General features: G+C 34.5%; 1 pseudogene; it reads right to left on the bottom strand.

Annotated features, from left to right (window-relative positions):
* Window positions 1-340: 340 nt before the first annotated feature.
* LOC109675399 (uncharacterized protein CXorf38 pseudogene) lies at window positions 341-1,300 on the bottom strand (annotated as a pseudogene).
* Window positions 1,301-10,874: the final 9,574 nt, after the last annotated feature.

Genomic DNA, 10,874 nt, shown 5'->3' with positions numbered 1-10,874 from the left:
GGGAATAGGACACATCTGCCAGGGGGCGGAGCACTCTCTGTGAGCCCTTGGCCTGAAGGCCTTCACCATGGTAAGCAGCTGTAGTTCAGGACCAGAAAAGACTCTTACCTTTGAAATAGGAAAAAGTCCCTTGATGGCAGCAAGGTGTGGAACAGGTGTATCTAATATTTTTTGATTGGTATATATTACACAACACCAAGTTTATGAATATGAAAAAATATTCCCGAAGAGTCAGAAAAAAGTCTAGGACAACAAAAACTCCCTTTTGTTTGTGTACAGTACTCTGGAAACTTTCTCCTTTTGCATAGAAAAGGTGCCTGAGCTGGAAGCCATGCTGATTTTTGCTGAAGGACAACCTCAGGCCTTCTTTTCAGGTGTCTGTCTCCCAGCTTCCTTTGAATCCAGTTTTTGATGTTGTAGATGGAGGCTGTCTAGCTTCTGCATAACTTCTGTAAAACCATTTCTAAGATCTTCATTGTTTCTCAAAAATTCCTTTACCACTTCCAGTTGATTGGAGATCTCTTCAGAAAACACTTCTTGTTCTTCCGCTTGCCAGTATATCTCTTGTAGTTTTTCCTTTAGTAATTCCATTTCGATTTCATTTACTTGCACACTCAGGTAACTTCCTAGTTCACATTCACACCCATCTCGTTGATCTTCCTCAGGGATGTGAACAGCCCAGTCAGATGTCAATAGCTGTTCTATTCTGGAGTATACTGTCACAATCTCTGGGATGTTCCTGAATTCATTCAGAAAATTTTGGATCTTCTTATGAAAATCTCGAAGCCATGTAGATGAGCCTTTCATCTCTGAAGATGCATGATCTCATTACGACACTTGATCACCTCTGTGACTTTCTTTCAATCAACCATGAAGTGATCACAGGAGTTGATAAGACTTAAAAGAGCTGCAGCATCACACTCCTCGGGATCTCATTTGTCTGCCAGTCCTCGGGGCATGAAGGCCTTGGCCACCTCCCACGCGTCGACGGGCCACCGCCCGGCTGGCAGTTCCCCCAGTACACGTCTCCATTTCTGTTGAGGTGATGTTTCAAAATCTCCCGTTTCCACTCTGCGCACGCCTGGCACTGAGGCTGAAACTGGCGAGCGCGAGCGCGCTGCAAGAGGCGCAAAGGCCCAGGCCCCGGGCGGCGAGCAGGCCGCGGTGGAAGGAGAGCACCTCGCGACCGATGAAACCCTGCAGGCACCTGCATAGCAGAAGCAGACAGTGTCCTGCCTTCACCCAGTTCTTGTACTCGGCGCAGTTGAGGCGCACGGCCAACTCCGACAGCACCATGTCCGGCTCCGAGGCCGCCTGCATCTTTTATAACCAGAGAAGTTGAACACTTCATGTTTTTACTGGCCATTTTCACTTCTTCCTTTGAGGATTCCCTGTTTAATTCATGTGCCCATTTTTTTTCATTGGGTTATTGATTTTTTGGGGACTGAGTTTTTTGAGTTACTGTAGATTCTGGATATTAGTCCCTTATTAGATGAGTAGGTGGAAAAGATTTTTTCCCATTCTGTGAGCTGTTTCTTGAGTCTGATGACTGTTTCCTTTGCAATGCAGAAGCTTGTTAGTTTGATGCAATCCCATTTGTTCATTGTTTTGCTTAGATGCTGAGCCTTTTAAGTTCTGTTTAGGAAGTAGTTCCTTATACCTATCTGTTTTAGTTTTCCTACTGCTTCCTGGACTTGTTTCAAAGTTTCAGGCCCTATATTTTGACTTTAAGTTGATTTTGGTACACAGTGAAAGACAGGGATCTAGTTTCAGTCTTCTACATGTGGATATCCAGTTTTCCCAACAACATTTGTGAAAGAGACAGCCCTGTCTCATTCCTGACTTTACTTGGAGTTGTTTCAATTGTTCTCCATTAAGTATGATGTTGGCTCTGGAAGTCTGCCTTTGTCTGTCAACATTTGATTATAAGGTGTCCTGAAGTGGATTTTTTTGTTGTTGTTGTTTTGTGTGGATTGGTCTATTTTCATTCTTAGTATGAATCTTTATAGGCTGATCCAACCTAGAGTTCACTGAGCTGGTTGGACGATGAATTAATTTTTGCTTAATATTTCATGTTTAACATTTGAATTTATTTTATAAGTCATAAAAATAAACATGTTTTCACATATCTTGTATTAATATTGTTTTGAGTTTTAAAATATCACTTTATGCTTTAGAAGAACATTCTAGCTCAGTGAATTCAAAGGAGAGCTTATATATTTAGTACTTCATCCTTTCTAATGTGTACTTATCTTATCAATAAATCCATGTGTGAGTTCTACATTTATGTTTCACCAAATCATTTAAAAAACTTAATCAACATTTATGCTCATAAAATGAAAGAGTCAAAAAACCCCAGGGGCCAGGTGCAGTAGTGCATACCTGTAATCCCATGTATGTGAGAGGTATAGGTACTACGGTCTGAGGCTGGCCCAGGGCAAAATCATGGGACCCTATGTGAAAAATAAGTGAAGCAAAAAAGGATGTGGGAGCATTTCTCAAGTAAAGTGCCTGCCTACCAACTGTGAGGCCCTGAGTTCAACCCCAGTATTGTAAAAGCAAAAACAAAACAAAAACCCCTCAGAAATCCAGGCCTGGTGATATATGTCTGTAATCCCTGCTCCCTGATACTTGAGAAACTGAGCCAGAAGAAGAATAACAAGTTCAATGCCAGCCTAGACAACTTAGACAGATTCTTTCTCAAAAATATTTTTTAAAAACACAAAAAGTAGAACATTATTTTCACTTACATTCAAATTTATTTTAAATCCACAAGTTAATTAATTTGAATATGCTCAATAATAGTGACAGATAATTACAATGAGGGCATTAACATTTCTTTTATTTTTTAAAGCTTGTGTATAACTAGTCTATAATAGAGCACCATTTTATGTGCAGTGAGGTGGGAATCAGTTGGTAGAAATAAATTATTGTTTATAGCAAAACAAGTAAAATTATAACATACTTGAAAGAATGGTTTACTTTAATGTATTTTCATTTTGTTTGGTTTTCTTTATTTTTATTTTCATTAAGTTATTGAATAATAATAAAACCACCACATTAAGAGAGATTAGGTATATTCAAATACTGGAAGTGCACAAGAGAATTGTTAAAAGGAAGATATTTCCAGACAAAAAAGAATGCATTGAGGGAAATAAGAGAAATTTCCAATAGATGTAAGAGCCTAAAGTGTGCAGAATTGGAAATTAACCTGTAATCAATAAATGCTGTTCTCTTGAGGTGACTTTAGACACTAAGTCATCAATTTCTTGCACAGAATTTGACATCTGCTTGGTAGGGTCGTCTAAAATTCTGGAAAGTGGGCTAAGAATAGCATACATTTTAGGTATATAAAAAACTCTTCATTTATGGATTTTGTTATGCATTAGATCTAAGATGTCCTTCAAAGGAGTTATGCTGAAGGCTTGCTAGCCAGGAGCGGGGCATTTGGGAAGATATTGGACAATGTAGGTTCTGATCTTATTGATGTATTAATACACTTATGGGTTCATAATTTGATGGGCTATTGGGAGGTGATGGAAATTTAGGAAGTGGAACCAAGTTGAAGGGATTGGGTTCTTGGGACCCAGCTGGGTCTTGGGTAACCTATCTTCTCTCTTTCTGTTTCCAGGCTGCCGTGAGATGAGCAGCCTTGTTCTGCCATGTGCTCCTTGCCGTGAGTCCTGCCTCTCCACAGAAACAACAGAGCCATGTAACTATGCACTGAAACAACCTACATTGTTGTTCTCAGGTATTCTGTCACAGAAACAGGAATGGATCAATGCAGAGCTAAAATCTAAAAGATAATTGCATAGAGTGATATAAACATATATCATTTTCACTTGAATGCACATGTATGGTTATTGATGGTACTTATGAATCAGGAAAATCTTCCACATGAAAAATTCATAGACACTAATATGCTATCCATTATGTAATTTTAAAACCAAATTTTATATAGTATGCATGTCTATTAAATATGGATGAAATATTTTAAATATAAAATGCATATATCTTTTTTTAGTTTCTTATATACAGTGAAATTAATTTCAGGATAGTTGGAAGTACTGCTTTATAACTTACAAATAATTATCTCTAACAAACACCAGTATGATCCAGGGAATCATTAAGGATTAATTAAAAACCTATATTGAAATAAATTGGAATATCTAGAAGAAATGAATAAAGTTCTAGGCACATATGGTTAACAAAAATTAAACCAAGAGGATATAATCACCTAAATAGATCATTAACATGTAATGAAATTGAAGCAGCAATAAAGTCCAAGTCCTGACACATTAACTACTAAATTCTACCAGAACTTTAAAGAACTAAGACCAACACTCTTCAAACTTTGTGTGAAATATACAGAAGGAACATTGCCAAACTCATTGTATAAAGCCAGTATTATACTCATCCCAAAACCAGACAAGGACATAACAGAAAAGAGAATTATAGGCCAATCTCTTTAGTGAACGTAGATGCAGATATTTTCAATAAAATACTGGCAAATTGAATTCAACAACATATCAAAAAGATCATACATCATGATCAAGACATCTTTATTGTAGGGATGCAGACATGATTCAACATACACAAATAATGAAATGTAATACAGCATATTAACAGATGCAAAGATGAAAAGCACATGATCATCTCAATAGATGCAGTCAAACTTTTGCAAAATTCAACATCATTTCAAAATAAAGCTCTGATGAAACTAGAAATAGAAGGAATGTGCTTCAACATAATAAAGGCTATATATGACAAACCTATCTATAATACCATACTAAATAAGGAAAAGCTGAAACCATTTCCTCTAAAGTCAGGAATGATACAAAGGCGTCCACTCTTATTCAAGATAGAGTGAAATTCCTACCAGAAGGATGAATCAGGAAGAGGAAATAAAAGAAAGGAAAGGAAGAAGTCAACCTATTCTTTATATGCAGATGAGGTGATCTTATACTTAAAAGATCTGGAAAACTGCACTAAAATCTTCTAGACATCATATCATAAACATCTTCAGCAAAGTAGTAAGACACAAAACCAATGTGCAATTATCAGTAGAGTTTCTATACACCAACAATAAAACAACTGAGAAGATATTTAAGAAACTAATTCCCATTCATAATCACCTCAAAAAATAAAATACCTAGGAATAAACTCAGAAAAGGAAGTAAAAGACCTCTACAATGAAGACTATGAACCACTGAAGAAAGAAATCAATGACACCTTCAGAAGATGGAAACATATGCCATGCTTATTGATTGGCAGAATCAATATTGTGAAAGTGGCTATATTACCAAAAGCAGCCTACATGTTCAATGCAATCCCAGTTAAAATTCTAATTATAGTCATCACATAGATTAAAAAATTAACCCTAAATTTCCTATGAAGCACAAAAGACCACAAATAGCCATGGTAATACTGAGCAAAGAGAGCAAGTCTAGAGATAATACCATACCTGACTGCAAACTATGTTATAAAGCCATAACAATAAAATATCATGGTACTGGCAAAAAAAAAAAAAAGACATGAAGACCAATGGAACAGATTGAAGATCCAGATATTAATCCATTCAGCTACGTGCACCTATTTTTAACAAAGGTCCCCAAAACATACGATGGAGAAGTGACAACCTTTTCAACCAATGTTGCTGGGAATAGTGAATATCTGCATGCATAAAATGAAACTAAATTCATGTCTTTCATCCTGTATGAGTGCTAACTCAAAGTGGATTAAGGTCCTTAATACAAGTCCTGAAACTTTGGGAGTAAGGAATACACTGGGACATATACACATAAGCAATAGCTTCCTAAATAGAGCTTCAATGACTGATCAACTAAGAGAAAGTATTGAAAAGTGTGAATACAAGAAACTAAAAAGGTCTGTACAAAAAAAGAAATGGTCATGAGATTGAAGAGGCAACCCACAGATTGGGAGAAAAATTCTTGCCACTATATATCTGACAAGGTATTAGTAGCCAGAATGTACAGGGATCTCAAAACACTAAATTCTCAAAGAATCAATGACCCAATGAAGAGATGAGCAAATAAGTTGAACAAAGGTTTTTCAAAAGAAGCATTCCAAAAGGTCAAAAACACATCACATCTCTGTCCATAAAGTAAATGCCAATCAAAACTAAGTTAAAATTCCTCCTCACTCCTGTTAGAATGGCTACCATCAAGAACACAAACAACAACACATGTTGGAGAGGTTGTGGGGAAAAAGCAACCCTCATACACTGCTGGTGGGAATGTAAATTAGTATAGCCACTTTAGAAAACAGTATGCTGGCTTCTCAAAAAACTAAAAATAGAACTGCCATACAATACAGCAATTCCACTCTTAGGAATATACCCAAAAGAATATAAGTTAGGTTACAAAAAAGGCACCTGTACATAATGCTTATTCCAGCATTATTCGCAATAGGTAAGCTATGGAAACAGCCGAGGTGCTCCATTACTTTTTGATTAATGGTTTAAGAAAATTCAGTATTTATTTACAATGGAATTTTATTCAACCACAATGAATGAAATTTTGTTGTTTGCATGTAAATGGATGGAACTGGAAAATACCATTTTAAGTGAAGTTAACCAAGTTCAGAAAGCCAAAGGCCACATGGTTTCTCTCATGTGTTGAATATAGGCATGACACAAATACAATCAATATCATATATACATATAAAATATATTCAGAACATGTACCAAATATGGGACTTATACAGGAGACTAAAGGAAGAGGAATGAAAGATAGCAAATATTAATGAAATGTATCACATTTGTGTAGGAACAAGACACAAAGAAACATACTGAAAACTGTTGAACAACCCAGGATGGGGGAAAACAAGAAGAAGGGCAGCAGAGGAGGGTTAGACTGATTAAACACAATACATTACTGGTAAAATACAAGGCAAAAATCCCAGTGAACAATTAACAGACATCTAAATAATGAAGGACAAGAATGTAAAACAGATTATGTTAAGAGGAGAGCCCTAATGAAAGGGGTAGAGTAAATGAGGAAAGTAAAGGTGAATATAGATGATGTACTTTCTGTACAAGTATGAATATGGCACATTCAAACCTGTTGAAATCACCCATTAGAAGGGGACTAAGGTAGAAAATAGAATAATGGAGGGATGAGCCAATTCAGGGTAATATATATATATATATATATGGAAATGTCACAATGAAACTCCCTGTATAATGATTATAAACAAACAAAAATGTCTTTAAAAAATGGACAAGAAAGTAAAACAAGTCTTATCTGGGGATTGGTGCTAGCGCAAATGAAGTGGGGAGAGCATAAGGAATAGGTGAACAAGAGCCAATATGGTGGAGGTACTATTGTACTCATGTATGAAAATGGAACAATGACACCTGTTGAAACTGTTCTAAGAAGAGGGTGGGGAGATAAAAGAGAAAGATGGAGGGGGTAAGCCTAACTAAGATACATTGTAAACACTTTTATAAATGTCACAATGTACCCCTAGTATAACTACAATATGCCAATGGATTTTAAAAAGTTTGTTTTTAGTAAAATATACATTAAAGCCTGTTTAGTAATAGCTTTTTAAAGTGTTTATTAACCACTAATTTGATATATACTAATTTTAAATTTTGTATCTGAATTTTCAAATCATTACCCCACAGTATAAAATATTTTATGTAGCTGTGTAGCAAAATCACATCCTTATGAGGTAAAAATGCAGTTGAAATATAAATTTATTATAGTACATTTTCATGAACATGTTTTGAAAAAGACAAAGCTAAGTTATACAGAGGTAGACTATAGAAGGCTGAAGCAGAAGTGTCATGATTTCAAGGCCAGCCTGAACCATATAATGAATTTGAGGCCAGCTTAGGCTACCACAGCTGGACCTTATCTCAAAAACAAGACCAAAAAATCCCCAAAAAACAAAGGCATTCTAGTCTACAATTATATGTATCAAAGAACAAGTAAGCTATTATTTTCATTTCTAGTTAATTGGTTGTATCATTGAGTCATAATCTCTGTCTAGTTCTGGTTTGGACTATATTTAAATACACCTTTGCTAAAGTTTTTTAGTCTGTTGCTGTTTCTCCCCTGTTTCAATACTCTGATATGCACACAGAGAAAACTAAATTCAACAGTTTATTTTAAACACTAAGTAGAAGAGAATAATATTTAAAAAATATATCTGCCTTTGTGTTTTGTTTATTGCTATACTAAATCCACAGAATTTAAAAAATATAATAAAGGACAAAATAGTTTCAAAATGATAGTAATATATAACATGGAAGAATAAAAATATCAATGGGGACATAAAAACATACCTATTGAATGTCTGAGTTATGATAAAATTTTAATGGTAACCTTTTAACAAGTGATTTGAAATATATAATAAAGTGATGCAAAAGAATCATATTTAAAATATAACTAACAATTATATTCTTACTTAAATTAATCCAGTAGGATTGGTACTGTTATTCCTTTGTTACCTGTGAGAAGATATACCTACTCTTAGTTAACTTATTTTTGTAATTATGTGTTTAATCATTATGCCACTTTCTTTTCAAGCCTGTACCTTTTTCTCTTCTCACAGAATTATTTAAGGAGTCCAAATTTATATATGTGTGATCACACTGTATTGTATACATTTTTGCAGAGATTACTTACCTCTAATATTTTCAGACAAAGAACATTAAAATCTGCAAGTGAGAATATGAGAAAACCACATTCATTTTCACATATGTCTTGCTCTAAATAATGTTAAAACTAGTGCCAGAGAAAAACAATTTAATGAGATCAAGGACATTGATCTGAAATAATGATAATAAAACTAGTATGGACAGACATAATGCTAACACTAAACTCATTACTGTGAATTAGTCATTGCTGTCCTAATGAATGATTTAGTCATTCATTGTAGTGAATCCTAAAATTTTTGAAATTTTATCATCTATAATAAATTCAATAGGTACTAGAGTACAATTTGAGTCTGGGTAACTCTAGTTCCATGATTTACTACAGGAGAAAAAGTGAAAAGACTTTCTAGGGATTGGTAAACTTTGAGATGATTTTTGAATATTGGCAAAACCTGATATGAGATCAAAGTTGAGGTATTGCAAATAATGTGCTGCAACTGGATATAAGTGAGTGCTCTGGCTGCACAGGAAATGCAGGTGGCTATGCCTTGGTTTTATGTAGAACCCCCCACATCACAGTTACTAGCTTTATCTTAGTTCTAACATCTGTGGGGAATCACTCACCTTATACATGGGAGAGATACGTTCAGATTAGCATCTGATAATGTCACTTTGTCTTGTTGCAAATATGTCTGTATCAACTAAAGCAACTTTAATAATGCCATAAAATGGGAAAGTTAATGAACACAAGAAGATATCTACAGAACAATTCATGATATACTTTTAATAAATATCTTGTATTATATTGTCAACCTGTATTATAAATTACTTTGAAATTATTTTATTCCAGGACTGCTAGTTACTGAAAATATGATTGTAGGCACGTTAGCTATCTGATATATCAAATTATCAGTGTTGGCACCATTAATGTTTTAAAATAGATAACACCTTAATTTGTATTCTAAGCATGGTAAGACATTTAAAAGCATTTCTGATTTCTACATTCCAGATGCTGGTGGTCAACTTCATGTTGTGACTACTGAAAATATCTCCAGAGCAGTAAAATATCTTCTGGGGGACTAAATAACTTCTGGATGAGAACCAGTGCTATTGGAGCATAAAAGGGGATGCCAAGCACTGGGGAGGGGCTAAGCACTGAAATTGTTGTAAGGGAAACTCTACACTGTCCTCTTCCATTTCAGATAGCTGGCAGATTATTAATGCAAGGGGCCTTGAATGCAGGTAAAAGCATCACATGTCATGGAATCTCATTTGTTACTGAAGGGGAAAACTCTACATATTATGGTTGAAAACCAGTGAATCTGGTAGCATTTTAGTCCAAATCAAAGTAATTGACCTTGGTTAAATTTAAAGAAAGTTTAACATTATTTTTAAACATTCACATTATATATGCATATATACATATAATCTAGTATATGTTATTATATAATATATAATATATATGCATTTCTGTGCACACACACATATAATGTGGCTGTAAGTAGCTGTAAAGTAGCATGAGCGTGTCTAGGATTCTGGTAATATTCTGCTTCTGAAATAATCTGGATATGCTCTATTTTTAAAAATTCATTTGTATGTAGAGTAATGAAGTTTTTGGCATATACCTTATATGTGAATTTGAGTTTCAGAATAACTTCTTTTTAAAAAGAAGAGACTCTTAAAAAGAGCTCATACTGTACAGTGAGAAGTACATATGAAAATCAGCCATACAAAATTATCTGGAAAGTTCAATACTTATTAACATGATTAGTGTTCCTTGAACATAAGATTCTAAAGATACATGTTTGGCAATGACAGTAGAGAAGAAAATAGATGAAATACTCCATTAAGTTTTTTTTCAAAACTCACGATAGAGGAGAGTACTGCTACATGGAACATTCAGAAAACATAAAACAGTAGGCTAGTATTTCTAGCCCCAAATAGTTGTGAATAATATAACTGAATTTTTCTGTTACTTTTGTCCTTATATTATGACTATATATACTTTTATCTTCCTTGGGCATTTGTCAAACTTTTATCTTTATTGGAATTTTGTTAAAAATATTATGAAGTGTTTTAAAATACCTAAACCCTGGGTAAAATGTTTATCCAGTTTTACATTCTCCTTCTTTAGTCTCTGATATGAGAATTTAATATGCCAATTGAAATTCATAGAATCTGAGTTATATTTCAAAGACAACATGATATTTGATGATTTAGTTGCAGCATGAATTGATTTGTTAGATCA

Source organism: Castor canadensis, chromosome 9 (assembly GCF_047511655.1).
Source record: "Castor canadensis chromosome 9, mCasCan1.hap1v2, whole genome shotgun sequence".
Taxonomy (NCBI): Eukaryota; Metazoa; Chordata; class Mammalia; order Rodentia; family Castoridae; genus Castor; species Castor canadensis.
Note: the sequence above shows the minus strand (reverse complement) of the source record. Positions and strands in the feature narration are given on the sequence as shown.